We start from the raw sequence: 16,131 nt of genomic DNA, 5'->3' as shown, positions 1-16,131 counted from the left end.
CGTACTTGAATAACTTAAATGAGCATACGAAAACGAGAGAATTGTTAATGAAACCGTTGACTTATTTCACGATGATTCTGAAACACTTGATCGGCGATCGTTGTGTTCTCTGTTCGCGCTGTACTAAATGCAAATCAATGACGTCGCTACGCATCCCGTCCACGTAAAGATAATGCATCGCTCTTCATTGTTCCCTTAAGCATCATGTCAACGCGTCGCGTCGCAAATCGTCATCGTTACAACACAGCAAACTACCGCATCCGAGTGTCATTTACTATTGAAGGCAGCCTAGCCGTGATACGCTAAACTTAGCATCGGGCACAACACGCCTCTACAAAGGAAATGACGGGCTTCGCTTTATACCTCATACCGCTGTCGGGGAAACCATCGCGTTGACATATGCATTGACAACGACGATAAATCGCGCGATCAAACGAGGAATTATGCCCCAAATTACGGCGGCGCCCGTGTTCAAATATACGCGTAAATACGCGCCCTCTCGTACACGGGATAGATAATCGAATAGAATCTGTTTAATCCCTTACGTAGGCCTGTGCCTTTGTTGGTTTCAATCTTTTCGACATGTCCTTCTTTCACCCTCTTTTTTCATCATCGATATATTATAATCAGCAAAAGAGTTCATTTTTTTATCAGCGATGTACGTTTCTTACAGTACTTGCCATCGAGAACTTAAAGAAAGCATTGAAAAACTATGTGCAACATAGAAATTGAGAAAATTAACAAAATTATTGTTTATGTTTTGAAAAATATATTGTGTATTATAAAAGCAATTTACGGTCATTTTTATACGAGAAAAAAAAACCCGATAACAAATAATTGGATATTAGATAAAAAAAACTCAACATATTTTGCCAACGCAACGCTCAGCGTTGTCGCATTCGAGAATCGGACTTTACGTCGACGCGTACCGATATGTGCTTTGTTATTTAATGTCTTCACTTGCTGCGAGGTATATCGACTATAACGCGAGACGTCACGCGACGCTGGTTATACCATGCACTCGACGCGCGGGACAAACCGAGAAACGCACGAGAGTTTACAGTAATACTGCATTGCTCACGCAACCGACGGTCTGCGTGTATTCCATAAGGAAAACCGCGATGACCGATCTGCGCGGAGCGCGACTGCTAGTAATAATTCAGCGATACGTTTGTGTAACGCAAAACGATTCCTGGAGGCACGATTTAAAGAATAACGATGTTTTGCATCTACAGATAAAGGATACGTAACATTCATGAGAATGTCGCAACTTTGGCGAAACTAAAAGACTAAAATTTATAATACTGCATCACTGGATATATGAAAATTCTCTTTTTCCGTTTCTAATTTCTAATTTCTAATTATCGTAAAAATTATTATGTTTTATAGGAATAACAACGATAGATTTATGTATGCAGTCGTTGAAAACAAGAATAATTAGAAGAGTTTCAGTTATCCTCGAAGATATTTACTCGCGAGCACACACAGATTACTCGTCATCCCTACGCCAAAGCAGTTGGCTCTTTCGAAGGTATGGAAGCATGCGCACGCTCTCTTATCACGGTGCCGCGAAGAGAAATAAAAAGTAAGGAGATGCAGCGCGGTGCTACGCGGAGAAATGTGAAATTCAGTGACGTAGTCGGAAAATTGTGCAGAGGGAGAGGGCAATATTCCGCGAGATAAACAGAGACGGAGACAGTTGGGCACTCACGGATGAAAGAAAGAGGAATGCATCGGCGGCCGCGCATGTACGTTCAAACACGTGCAAAGGGGAGAATGGAAGGCGCAACGAGCGAGAGAGCGGGCGAAGGAGAAGGCGAGAAACACGAAGAAAGAGAGAGGAGGTCGAGGAGTTTAAAGGCTAAATGGCCGGGATGCGCGCCATGCATAACAATTAGCCTGGGAAAATCATGAAAACGTTGCGGACCTCTTTTGACTCCGGAGAACTAGCCCCCGGTCTCTCTGCTACCCTCGAGAAACTCCCTCCCCTCTCCTTTCCCCGGTCCTGCCGTCCGACGGAAGCACGCCGAGATAACGGAGAGTTACACTCCCTTCCTTTAACCCTTTGCCGGAGGTTCTCGTCGCGTAAAACGGTGCAGTGATTCTCAATGTACCTCTCGATATCTTTCCTCGTCAATTTTTGGTTAATCAACACTAATTAAATAAGTAATATTTTTAAACATATTATATTTACAACCGAGAAGAATATTTTGTGAACTAATTGTAAAAATTATGCCGTAATTGTGCATAACAAGCGAGTTCCAAACAATTAAAGATATTTAATCTGCACTGTTATTGTGCAATATTTATCAAGTAGATAATGAGTTTATATGAAGTAAATAGGTAATTAAAAGATGTTAATACACACTCATTTAGACGTATATAATCAAAGTAATTCATTACCAAACAAATAAGCATATTACGTCTGTTGAATAATATTATTTTATATTTTATATATATGTATACATATTACATTTTATTGTGTATAAACACATATTGAGTAATACAATTTATATTAATGCGCGTGAAAATTTCTCACATTATTTACCGTAATGTGAGTGGCAACACATCAACAACATTACTATTTATACCATGACGAAGTTGTACATGATGGACGTAAGCCGGAAATAAGACGCTCAAGACAAAGGACGAATGTAAGGGTTGATATCGCGTCATCTTAAGGAGCCGGGTACCATCAAGGATGCACGCACGTACGAGCATATTAGGGCCGGGATAATATATGGGATTCCTTCCAAGCAAGATGCTCCTTAACATGATTTACGTAATCTTACAATACGGCGTGCCGGGTTACATCGGCCACCGAATATATTTTGTACGCGATTCTGTCGAAACCCTTCCATCGCCAGCTTATGATCATGTTCCTTCGATCGAAGGATGTTCCTGTGAAGGAATATGATCCTATAAAGGAAGAACTTCCTTCACAGGAAGTCCTTCGATGCTTCAGCTAAATGCTCAAGATTCCGCTAGACGCTTTATGAAAATTTATGATTATTTGAAAAAAGAGTTTAAACAAAAACAATTTTAATTATATGTAGAAAAATCTTTTCTAAAATATGCAAGTGTAAAATAATTGCGATTCCTTATCAAATGCAAATAAAGCAAAAATCATTTCCACATATTGAACGTAAAATCAGTTGCAAGAAGAATTTATTTGCTATTTATACTTTTACTTTCTAAGAAAACATTATTATGTTTTAAGATTTTATTCATATATCCATAATGCAACTTTAGAAAAAAATTGTTTTATGGTATTATTCTAACCTATAGATGTACATATAACAGGTCCTAACGCATTTGTATTAAAAAATAACGATACTTTGTATCTTCTTGCATACAAGTAGTCATCGCAATTATCGTCAGATTAGATATTATATTACGTTTATATGCACATCCTCATGCATCATGCATGAATTCAAGTGACATTTATGTAAATAGCAATCACTAAAAACTTTTTTATTATTAAATTTCTTTGCGCTAACAATATCAGTTTATAGACAAGCGGAATCATCATTGACGTCAGCGCAATTTTTTTATATGCGTGTGTATGAAATATACACATATATATATATATATGCAAGAGTTATTTACAACAGAAGATCAGCTTTTTCGCTCAATGATGTTCGAATAAAACGCACGCTGTCGATCACGCTCTCATCGTTATAACACGATACGTCGCGTAACGTGCGATAAAACGATCTTGTGTTTAAGACATATCGCACGTCTCGACCTGGCGAAATTGTTAAATCTGCGCATTAGGCGGAGCATGCGTAATTCGACACAATGCTAGCGGGAATAGAGCGTATCTACGAACACCCACTTAATCTCATAGCCTAAACAGGAAATCCTCCTTTCAGGTAATTGCGTGACTCAGTTAAATTTGCAAACGACCAAAGCTCGTTCAATTAATCTATTACGGAAACTAGATATTGTCACTGGCGATTCTTACCGCACAATTTTTTCTTAAAGAAAATATATGAAAGCGTTATGTAAAAATATATATAAATATCAATTATATTTTTTATTGTGGAAACTTTAATTATAATGTGTTCAATTAATTGGCTTATCTTAATTTCCATAATTACAGACTTGAAAGACAGAAAAATTGTCTTTGTCGAACTTTTATAGATTTGTTTTCACCCAAAGACCGTTAAAGCACTCAATGATTATCCTGTATAAATATAGGGCAATAATACAATTCGAATCTTGCATCTGTAAATAACAAGCTTACATTAGCTCTTTCCGATCAACGGCGATAAGTGCGAATTTATGCGTCCGCATAATTTGCATATATAAATTCGTACGCGTTATTTCACGAGCATATAAATCTTCTTTGGTGTAAAGTATGTACACGCACGCTGTATATATGAATTTACATGCGTTGAAAGTAAGTATACCGGAACAAAAAGACTGACAGAAATGCTGTCGCGGTGACACATATACCAACACATACTCTTCTACGTTCGTGCAATACGCGTGTTGAGTGAATATATCAACACGCACGGAGAAACGACGTGGCGTAAGAACGCATGCTTATTCTGCGTAAGAGAACACATGCATATGATTTCTAAACCAGTATTTCAATGTACGCAGTTTAAGGTGTCTTCACACCGTCGCATTGTACGCGCGTTAAGCGCACTCTGAGCGCGATACACGTCAGAGCGCAGTTATTCGTTTGAAATTGCCGGTTGCCAATCGGACGTGCAATTGAACGAGCACGCTCGAAAACAATGCGAATGTGTGCGTGTGCACGCGCTACCGAAGATATGATGTGTGATACGTCCCTTAAATCCGACAGAACGAAACACGTCAAGCCGGTTCTGAGTCCAAGAAGATCGAATTAAACAACACTCTGCATTGTTCTAAAATGTCATCGCACTAATGTTCTTGATACCGGAAATAATACTCGGTAAATGCTCGTAAGTGTGAATCAAAAAAATAAAAAATATAATAAATAATAAATTAATAAAATAATAAAATTAAAATGTTAAGATAAAGTGTGCAATTTGCAACAATAATATACTTTTATTTTTAATGCTGAACCTATAACGTCACAATGTTGCACGACAGATATAACGTAACAGTATCTGATGCATTAACAGCAGATGTTCATGGTTACTTGAAGATGGGACAAGGTAATTTCACGCTGTGTAACAAGCAGATTAATTTTACGCGTGCGTTTGAAAGAAAACGAATAACGTAAGACATATGTGGAAAAATATATATATGTATATATCATACTAGAGGTTATTTGCCCCAATGACCAAGTTCGATATTTTTCGATATTTTTTCGATATATGAAAGATGGTGAGATCAAAATTTACTTGAATATGTAACGAAAACAGTAAAGCTTCTTCCATTTAGGTGATTATCTACATAGTTATGTTAAACGTATGTCATTAGTACACGACGAATATATAGATTATTATAGAGCAGCTAGCTAAGCACGTGTCATTATGAGCGTCGTGTTGAATCATGCGATGAATAATTGTAAAAGGCTAATTAAAAACACTTTTTGTTATTGATAAAGTAAGTCTACAGGAAGCTTCGTTGAAATAAAAATTAAATATATATTTGTATCGCAACATTACAGCTAGACAATCGAAAAAACTTTTATTAATGAGATAATATCACGTAGAAGGCTCTCGATATCACATTATTACTGTATTATCATATCTTTAAATAACAATGTATCTCCTAAATGAGTTCTTAGTGAAAAAAACTTTATCATTCACAAAAGGAAACATTAAGGTACGCACATAAAAATTTTATGTCAATAATATCCGGATATAAATACGTTGCAGAAATGATTATCTTTAATCTGGCGCATCATCATTAGAAATGACTACAAATATCAGAGAGACGCTTAATTGGAATTTATTTCGTAAAGTTCTTAGATTCACACGAGACATTTTTTTCGACGGCTTTGTAACGACATACTAAAGAGTTTAAAATTTCAAGGATCGCTTAAGGGAATGTACGTTTATACTACACGATTAAGGCTCAAGAGATCAGTGCTGCGATGTTGAAAAGCCCTGTTTATAACGTGCACTAGAATTACTCTGAAGTTGGAATTTTTCCGGCGCGGAGTGCCTCTCGTCAAACTCTCCTCGCGACAAAAAGAAAGCGAAAGTGACGCGAGACGACGATTCGACATTTTGCCGTTGAGTGTGTGCGCGCCGCATGTAGCGTGGTGAATGTGCGCATACGTGTGCCCAGATTTCGCGCTCCTACCATCCAGTTAAAGCAGAACAAAATAAAAGGTGAAACAAAGCGGAGTACGTTTTCCGAGGGAGTTTCATAATACCTTCTTGAATAGAGACACCAGGATAGCCTTACACACGCGTTTATAATGTCGTATGTATCCGCGCGCGCCCGCACGCTCGCGCAAACAATGAGTTTACCTTAAAGCTTAGGGAAAAATGCGGCGGCCGGTGACATGTGGTAAGCCCGGAAAATCGACTGCGACACGCATGGGCTGCTACTTCGTAGATTCATGTTGTAGGAACTATTGTTAAGAGTCCCCAAAATGGGGAGAAAAATACTTCTCTTAATGTTGTTATCGAGGACTTTACGAATAAAAGAAATCAGCACAAAATGAAAATAAGAATTCGACACAGATAAATATAAATAAATATCATATTAAATATAATATAAAGATAAATATATATAAAAATATTAAACTGTGTATAAAATAATGAATTAAATTAATATAATAATGCCTTTCATAAACTCGAAATGACAAGAAAACAAAGCTAATGTTATCACCAAGTGTAATAAAGATCTAATTAATTGCCATAAATTTGAGTTATTTTCAAAACATTATTATAACCGTAAAATATGAAGCAATTGTTATTAATACATTATTATACATATCTCAATTATAATTTATTTATATTTATAATTTATTTATATTTATGAGTTTTTATTAATCTTAACATACGTATTTTACTAAAAATATTTTAATGGATAGTGTGTTAGATTTTAGGAACGGTTTCACGAATCAAAACGATCTAATTACGGATATTTTCCCATCAAGAATAAAATCGGGTTTACACACAGACATATATATATATAGATTCAGAGATGTAAATAAATAGCAAAATTTCATTTTTCAGTTAATTTTAAATTCAGTTTACCTTACAAAAATTTTATTTGAAACTTGTTTGCTGAGAGATTTAATATTAAATATTGAAAAATTCCGCAAGATAATAATTCTCAATCGTGTCGCTAAAGAAAAATTTATTATAAATTTCAAAGAATTTGTCTACAATATACTTTTTAATGATCTCGAAATAATGTTATCAAGTTGAATGCAAAAAAAATATAAGAAAACAAATGAAAAGAAATTTAAAGATACAAGCTTAAACAGAACTTACAAACGATACATGTCAATTGTAGACCTTTTCTGCTCACTTTTCAAAGCATGGATGGCTTTGAGAGCGTACTATGACGCCATGACTTTGTTATTTTCAGCTTATTGATTGGGCTGGTATTCCCAGAGGTAATACCAATACCAATACTCGGGTCATCGAACTTTGAATATCAAACATTGATCTATTACATCTCTCCAGATTAGTTTTATGATGAGAATGTGGCAAATGCAAAATAAAAAGTTTTCGATGCCCCGGGGATGCTTTGAAAATTAGATCATTTGTATTCCTTGTTACAGCAATTTTTTGTAATATATTGTTTGTCGCGGAAAAGTTGTAATATTTCTCGAGATTCGGAGAAAAACGTGGACCTGGTATAGAAATGTGTACGATTGGTATAAATTCTATTGCAACAGAACTTAATTACGATTGACGCAGATTATACACGTGTGATAATAAATAGATATCAATTATTTCTTATATTTTGCTACGTGAAACTTTTAACAACCTAGAAGATTTTGAAATAAGTTTATTTTACCTAAAAGTAATTTTTACTAAAACAGTAGTATTATAAAAAGAAGATATACTAATCTTAGCAATTTTGTTACACACTTTTGCGCCACCATAAATTTTTATATTGTCTATCAAACATATTTATGACAATTTTATTCAGTTAAAAAAAAAATTCTTTATAGTTTAAATTTTTAAATTATAAACTTAGCTAATTTCTAAATGCAAAAGATAATTTTATTCACCAGTCACAACACTATACATCATTTGCATTAAGAAATTGCATCGTAAGATTTATCCTTAACTTCTTGCTCTCTAAATAGCGTGAAAAAATGTTACTGCAACGCAATACGAATTAATGAGTGTCGAACGGCGCTGGCAACGTGAACGGACGACACAAATCGACGTCGGATCGAAAGTCGTTCCACTCCAAGTTTGAATAGCGCGCCTGCTTTGTTTGCGAGTCGAAACGATGCAGGAACAAACGATTAATCTCCATTGGAAACAAAAGAGAAAGGAAGCGATCAAATGCGTGCGAACTATACGGCCCGACATCACAACGAGACGCGATTGCCGGCTATTTATACAACGCGACTCTGTAAATCTCGTGCTTCAAATGACCACGCGCGTGGATTTTATCAGGGAGCGTGATTTTATTTATAGAAAAGCGATGATAATGATACAACTACGAAGCATGCGAGGCGTGCAAAGCGCCGCTTCGTAGTGGCATGACTCGTCGATATACGTAACAGATAGTGCTCTTAATAAATAATTGTAATACATTTTGGAAAGAGTAGAAATTGCTTGATTGCTCGCGTAGAAATAGTCACATGATACTTTCAAGATAAAATTTTAATTCCGATAATAATCATGAACTAATGTTCGATAATTTGGTGTACTTAAAATTCCCAAATATATTTCGAAAAATAATAAAAATGTAATGAAATGCATTGTTAAAATGTAACATTTAAAATGCACCTTTTAAACATAACAAAATAACATTTTGGATGTTTATGTTTTATATTTTGGATATTTATATTATAGAAATGCATATTTTACAAATAACTAAAATATAACACACTTTCACGAAAGAAATTAAAAATAAAACTTAAATTATTTGAATAAAAATGCGTTAAAAAAATAGAACATTTAAGATTGTTTCTATATAATTTCAAAAAGATAAAAATTAAAATTATAAAAACAACAAAAATATTCTAATATATGTATATTTACAGAGAAAAACATAACAAAAAAATAAATTATAAATTTAATTAATTTGAAATCTAATATATATAAAAATTATAGTATAGGGTGACTATTAAAAAGGTGTCTAAAGTAAATTGTTATTACTTTGCAACAAATGAACAAAATGAAATGAATTAAATGTTATTTTGTAGAAAAAACCTGTCAATTTTATGAATAAAAAAATATACAATAATTAAGCAATTAAAATAAACATGATAAAAAATGCTACAAATTTATCTGGGCGCTCAGCGATAAATATTTTCAAAGTGTTGTTCATCGGAAAACACTGATAAACTAAAACAGAGTATTCGAAGATGCATTCAGGATATTTTTCCAGCAGTTTTCAAAAATTTTGGAGTTTCTGTGCCAATTCCTGTGATATTTATTACTGAACGGCCAGATAGATTTGTAGCGTTTTTTTATCATGTTTATTTTAATAATTTAATCATTGTATACTTCTTTTGTACTATATGTAATAAAATTGACGGGTTTCCTCTACAAAATGACGTTTAATTCAGTTTGTTTTGTCCATTCGTTGAAAAGTTAGAGCAATTTACTTTTGACACCTTTCCAATGGTTTCATCTTGTACATGTATATTAAATCATAAAACAAAAATTCTAATTTGATGTCGATTTGATCAAATATGAAAAAATAATAAAAGGTAAAGATTAAATCTTTAATAACGATGATCGGAAAAGATTAATGAATTGCTCATGGTAACGTCAAAAATAATAGATCTGCGAACTTTGCACAAACAGCATTTAACTTACAATTAGATCTATTTAGTGTTGATAAATGTCTTAAAATAATTCTCGTCCTCTGAAAACTCAGCGATTATCGGATCTCCCATCGCCCTACCCACAGCCGAACGTTAAACGTCTAATCGAAACTAGTTAGCATAAAAATAGCCTTACCGCATCACCGTAGCTCTGCTAGCAGCTGCGCTAATCCCACAATCGTGAAGCATCGCGAGCGCGAGCTTGCACGTGTGGCACACTGTGCACCGAACGCGCCGAAATACACTTTTTCGCGACCTTCATAAGGCGAGGTCGCGGCTACCCGCAGGTGACGTCGCGAGCTTTGCACAGCTGATTCGCGCGCGGTCGGGTTGTCAGCTGAGAGCAAGGTCGGCTCAAGGTCAATTGCGGAAAATCGGAGGTACGAAAGAGAACGCGACACATACCGCGCTCGCGATTTTCCGCGACACAATCGGCGCGACGCGAAGTGTCCGCGCGCGCTGTCGCGGGGACACGCTTTAATAACAGCGCATTGTTAACAACAGCTCGACAATAGTTTCTTTTGATAATACGAACCGCGTAGCGTGGCGCGCCGCGCTGTGCTGCGCCGCCGTGCCTGCGGTGTCCATTATCGTGGCAGTTCAATGAAATCTTTAAACGACCGTCTCTCTTTATTCCGCCTGTATCAGTTGTTTGCCCAATGCTGTTTGCGCCGTTGTCGCTGCAGCGGCTTTTGTTCAGCTGATGCGTGCATTTTTTTTGCTCTTCACCGAGTGACAATACCTTCCGTCGAATTTGCATAAACGTGTCCCTTGACGCGCGACGTGGATGTTACCGTTAAACAGGGCATATTGAGGTTTCATGCAGAATTAACCTTCCTCTATGTGCGTCACTTTTTCTATAGAGATTATATTTATTAACTTAAAAGACTATGTACAGTAATGTATGTAAATATATTCAACGAAATTAATTTCTATGTTAATTACGAAGCAAAAGATAAAGAATTAATTTCAGAGGAACAAATTATGTTTAGGGTTTTAATACTTTAATAACTATTGATGAAAAAAATATTGTATATAAACAATTTTATAAAATATATTCCCTCTTTTTCTCTAACGAAAAAATTCATTCTCTTCTTTTGATAATCTTATAATCATTTATATATCTTGTGAATATGTATCGATGAGTTGTCACACTACATTATCCTAGATTGAATAAATGACAAGTGTCTGCAATTATATTAATTAAAAAGTAATTACTTTTTACCGCTAATTTTCAAGTAATGTTTGCAATATTTAAGAAATGCCTGCATAAATGTAACTGAAATTGTCACATTTTTCGAAAATTTGAGAAATAAATGTTGGAAAAATATGTTTTACGTGTATAATCGTAGTTTCATTACTAGTGCCAAACAATACACATCGGCTAATAGCAACGTCATTCCTAGACGAATTATTCAAGATGGGAATTGAGTAAATTTGTTACACTGGAAACTACATTTGCAGCTGACGCTGTATGGCAGAAAGATGCAAAACGCCGACACGTTGCAGCGATTGAGCGGCACCAAAGAAAGTTTTTGCGGTCATGACGATCAGACGGCCAATGATTATTATGTGATGCGCGCGTCAATGACTGACTCGGGTATCTTTGTGTCATCTTTCATTCCTATTCGCACGCGTTTGGATTTATCCCCATGATCTTCTTGCCTTGATGGAATCTTGGCATTGTATACAACTATTTTTCTATACAAGAGAGTGTTGCGTCAAGACGTCATTATGAAGAGGCTGTACACTATTACACATTATATTCACGTTATTACGATACATTTTTATATCACAGATTTAATAACAACTTGATACATGACAATTGTTTGATTGCAAATACTTATATTGTGATTCCTCTGCTTATTAAACAACCGATTAAACGTTAAATGTCACGAAGTAATGGCATTTTCACGTCACTGTCAGTCTCTCTCATCACCATAATTTTTTTATATATATGTACTATACTGGGAAATATAGTAATTTTCTCCTCTTTTCCTATGTAATATACACGCGGCAATTTAAAAATCTTCTATCAGAATTCTAGTTTTTTTCCTCAATGATACACGAACGAGTTTCGCAAAAAGGAGATAATTTCAAATTTTGAGATTTTTGCGAGTACATTTATATCATAATGATTCGTTGACGAGTCACATCAGCGAATGACGAAATATTAAAAGATAATTTTGTACATTTATTTAACATTTATCGTATATTTTAATATCTTGAAGTAAATTAAAGTTAAATATGGAAAAAGCTGGCTACACGTAAAAGATAAAAAAATTTCTTTAAATTAGAAAATGCTGTAATGATTTATTTGTAACAAGAACTCTCTACACTTGATTTTCCGCAACACATTTATGAATCTAATTCTGCAGTAAGATAATTTGCTTTAATGCATTCGGTTATATATGAAGGTCGAGAGACACAAATCTCCTCGATGTGGCATAATTCCAGCGGGAAACAAATTCCTATATTTCATTCGTTCATTGTGAGGTGATGCTTGATACTTATCGAAGTAGGAAAGTAATGAAGTTTAACGGGAACCGCCGAGAGATGAACCCGAGATGTACGAATCGCTCCGTGCGTATGATTGAAGCAATTTTATTTTGCATGCGAATGGACTCAATCATTCCGCAATCCGGCTAATTCAAGAAATAATTGCGAGGAATGACGGCAATTCCTCAACTCCGTGACAGAGTTTTGAATGCACGGCGAAGCCTCGCGGTTTTCCCCGTTATTCGCTTCACCTTACTAGTCGACGCACAGCTTGGCTATAAATAACCATCTGTTTACTCGATGCTGCTCGCAAACACTTTTTAATGTATCCTACTCCCTGCGAAGATCTACAAGTACAGACTGAGCGTGATCGTACGAGATTGAAGAAACGGAAAAAAATTTATACTCTCGCTTATAAATGCATTAAAATGAACAAATTAAAAAATTATTTTCTCTTTTTCTTTACTTAAATATATTTATTGTTGTAAGAAAACACATGTCTAATAAAAAAAAGAAAAAATATGTGATAAAGTTTTTACGTTCTATTCTTGTCTCCACAATCTCAAAGATACAAAACGATTTTCAAAAGTTGCGCGCATTATCCTAAAATATGTGTTATTCTAAGACATGTGTTACCCTAAGGCAATACAAACTCTGCCGTAAAACTATATGACATGCAGCTATAAACAAAATAAGATTAACTTCTTATCTTTGGCTATAAAACAGTCGTAACTTGCAGCACAACTAATGGAAACCCACTTTAAGTAATCTTAGTTCTGTTAACACAAGGAATCGTATGCATTTTATGTACGTTTGTTTGTTTAAAAATTACTCTGTCATCGCTCAAATACTGGTTGCCTGAATAATGCTTTTACGGCCATTTTGTTTTTACACGCGTCATTACGTGACGCAATAAGTTTACACGGCTGGCAACACAATCTGCTTTGAAATATTATAAATCTTTAACAGTATAAATCTCTGAGTATTATTAGTTAATTCTTCAGTACCGAACAAATTTTCAGGGGTGGATTGGAGTGAAAGAAGGTGAAAATGCATTTCTTTTGCATAGAGAAATTGCAATGAGTTTGAAATGCAAAAGGAACAAAACAAGAGACTGTACTCAAACTTTGTTATAACTTAGAAATCAATCCGTGTACAAAACATGTGAAATATATAAATAAATGTGTTAACTATGATATATTAATTAGAAGCGGGATGATAATAAAAATTGCAAAGAGCCAAGGCGTGGATGCTTTTCCTTCTTTCCTCTTAATATTCACAACGTTAATGTGCTAATCTGCTTGAATCATTCCCAACGAACAATAACTGTCTTTCACAAAGATTGATCACGATTGAGAAGTAATGGTTTTAATTTGACGTTTGAATGCTTGACCCTGTGTTGTATGGACGTTGGTACAATAAATAATTACGAACGATTTGCGGGCTCCGCGTTTCCAGACAAGACTGCAGCACGAATTTTGCCGATTAATCGTCTGGCACGAATCGTTAAACTGTTCAGATTCGATCAACGAGATCAAATCGACGACCGATCCAATTAAACGTTTTCTCTCATTGCGCTTGAATCGAACTCTCGTCGGTGATCGATCCGGCTGACGCGGCGGGATCGATAGTTAAAACGTTATTAAACAGCCCCGCAATAGTTTATTAAACATCAATATAACGTCAAGAGGGACAGGTGCGCGAGATCTCTCGAATCTTTTAGTGCCACAAGTATTCCGTGTACGTAAACTTTCCGCTTTGCAGCATCCATATATTGTATAATGTATGTGTTTGTACTGTATGTCAATCCTTTCAATTTTTTTATGGATATGAATTAAACATTTTTCGTTACCTATCATTATAATCGAATTATAAAAGAGGCTTCACAAGATTGTCATAATTAATTCACACGCTTTTGCCACTATTTATCTTTTCATTATTACAAGAGATTATTACATTCGAAATCAAATTTATCGAAAAAGAGAATCTATTTATCGTGTATCCCACATTCTACATATCTATTTAACATCACTGTGTGGCTATATGATATTATAATTATTGCACATGTGTCCAGTTGTACAATAATCGATCTTTGCTATTGGCCTTTATATTATACAATAATTTCTATGCAAAAATTCTCTGTGTACATATTTTCTTATAGGAGGCAAAAGAGAAATTAAAGGCTTTTAAAGGAGAATCAATTACTTCAAATCAATCAATTAAATGTTCCTAATACGCTAGAATCAAACGGTCGACAACGTCGAACTCCAATTGATTTAGCTGCTACACATCTGCACGTATATACACACGTTGCCGCACCAGATTCCATAAACGGTGCGAGAACGCGGAATAAAGTTATCGATGTTCGTTCAAGTATATATCATTAAAATTGCTGTAGTATATAAATAGACATTAATAAATATAGTTACTAATCCAGAAATAGCGTATTAATTATTTGTTATTTCAGTATATTTTTTTAACTCTTACTCATATAAGCAGACGTACATAAATACTATACATATAAATGAAAGCACAATCTTATTCATAATTTTCAGATATTTAAGATATTCAAAATCATAAGAGCAATAAATTAAAAAAAAGTTGAAAACAAAACTTGGATTAACATTGTTAAAGATGGAACAGCTTTGCACAATGCGTATCTTGACATACTCTTTTTGAAGAATTTGAAAAAAATCTTCAAGTTGAAGAAACTAGTTTTCTCACAAATTTATATCACTGAAATAGGCTGCGCTAAATTTTGAAATAGATATCAAGAAATAAATAAATGCTGATTCATATTCAGATGTTTTTTATCAGGGTGTAATATTACAGTTCTCTTCAACACTTTCTTTTCGCGCTCCAGTTTCGACGATGCAACGCGATGCGCTGTTCGCCTCGCGAGTCGGATGCCTCGAATTGGCAGACGGACAGGCAATGGTTGGAGGCCTGGCTGGGTCGATAATTAATTGGCCGCTCTTAAATTTGGAATACCCAGAAAAGTGTTTGCAGGATCGGCGATTTATGAGCGCGAGCTAGTCGCGATAATAAGCGAATAATGGACGCGCCGGGCAGTCTTCTTAAAAGGTGCTTGCGCGAGCGCGCAATTAGAGAACGTGCGTATATAACGTCTCATAAATCTTAATAAAAGCCGCGGGTAACGATTGCTTACTCATAGTGGTACTCGCGGCAAAAAGCTAATGATTCACGCGAGTGACCACCAATACGTGAATAATTCCTCTACAGGTTACTAGCTGCATTAACAGCAATTTCCATTTTCTCAGACATCATCGGGACGATTGCTCCTGAGGAAACATTATCGCCTCTGATTTCCTCGTGCTAAGGTAATCGAGTTCTCGGTAACGCAAATGCAGATGCCATACAGTATGTGTTGCTTGCATCGCAAATTTCGGAGCGATTACATTGTACCGCGATGTACTCGGCGCAAAGAGCAAAGTTCACGTAATCACGGCCTTCATGCAACTTTTATTTATGCTTAGACCGGAAATAAATAGCACATACTATATGCGGCTGCTTGTAATAGTTATGCTTCAGATAACTTATCAATTATCTTGTTTCATAAATATAACGAAACACGAAAGAACATTGTAACATTTATTAGACGAGAAAATTGATCACAGTGTTAAAGGCGATAAATAAAAATTTTACACAGTAAACTTTTCAATATTTTTTGCTGAATTTATATATAA

General features: G+C 35.1%; 1 protein-coding gene across 9 annotated transcripts in view; it reads right to left on the bottom strand.

Annotated features, from left to right (window-relative positions):
- Positions 1 to 16,131, bottom strand: part of LOC105676570 (forkhead box P) — a 286,205-nt gene that overhangs the window by 225,734 nt on the left and 44,340 nt on the right. The gene's annotated exons all lie outside the window — the stretch shown is intronic.

Source organism: Linepithema humile, chromosome 5 (genome assembly GCF_040581485.1).
Source record: "Linepithema humile isolate Giens D197 chromosome 5, Lhum_UNIL_v1.0, whole genome shotgun sequence".
Taxonomy (NCBI): Eukaryota; Metazoa; Arthropoda; class Insecta; order Hymenoptera; family Formicidae; genus Linepithema; species Linepithema humile.
The sequence above is the reverse complement of the archived record's forward strand: the minus strand, read 5'-3'. Positions and strand labels throughout refer to the sequence as shown.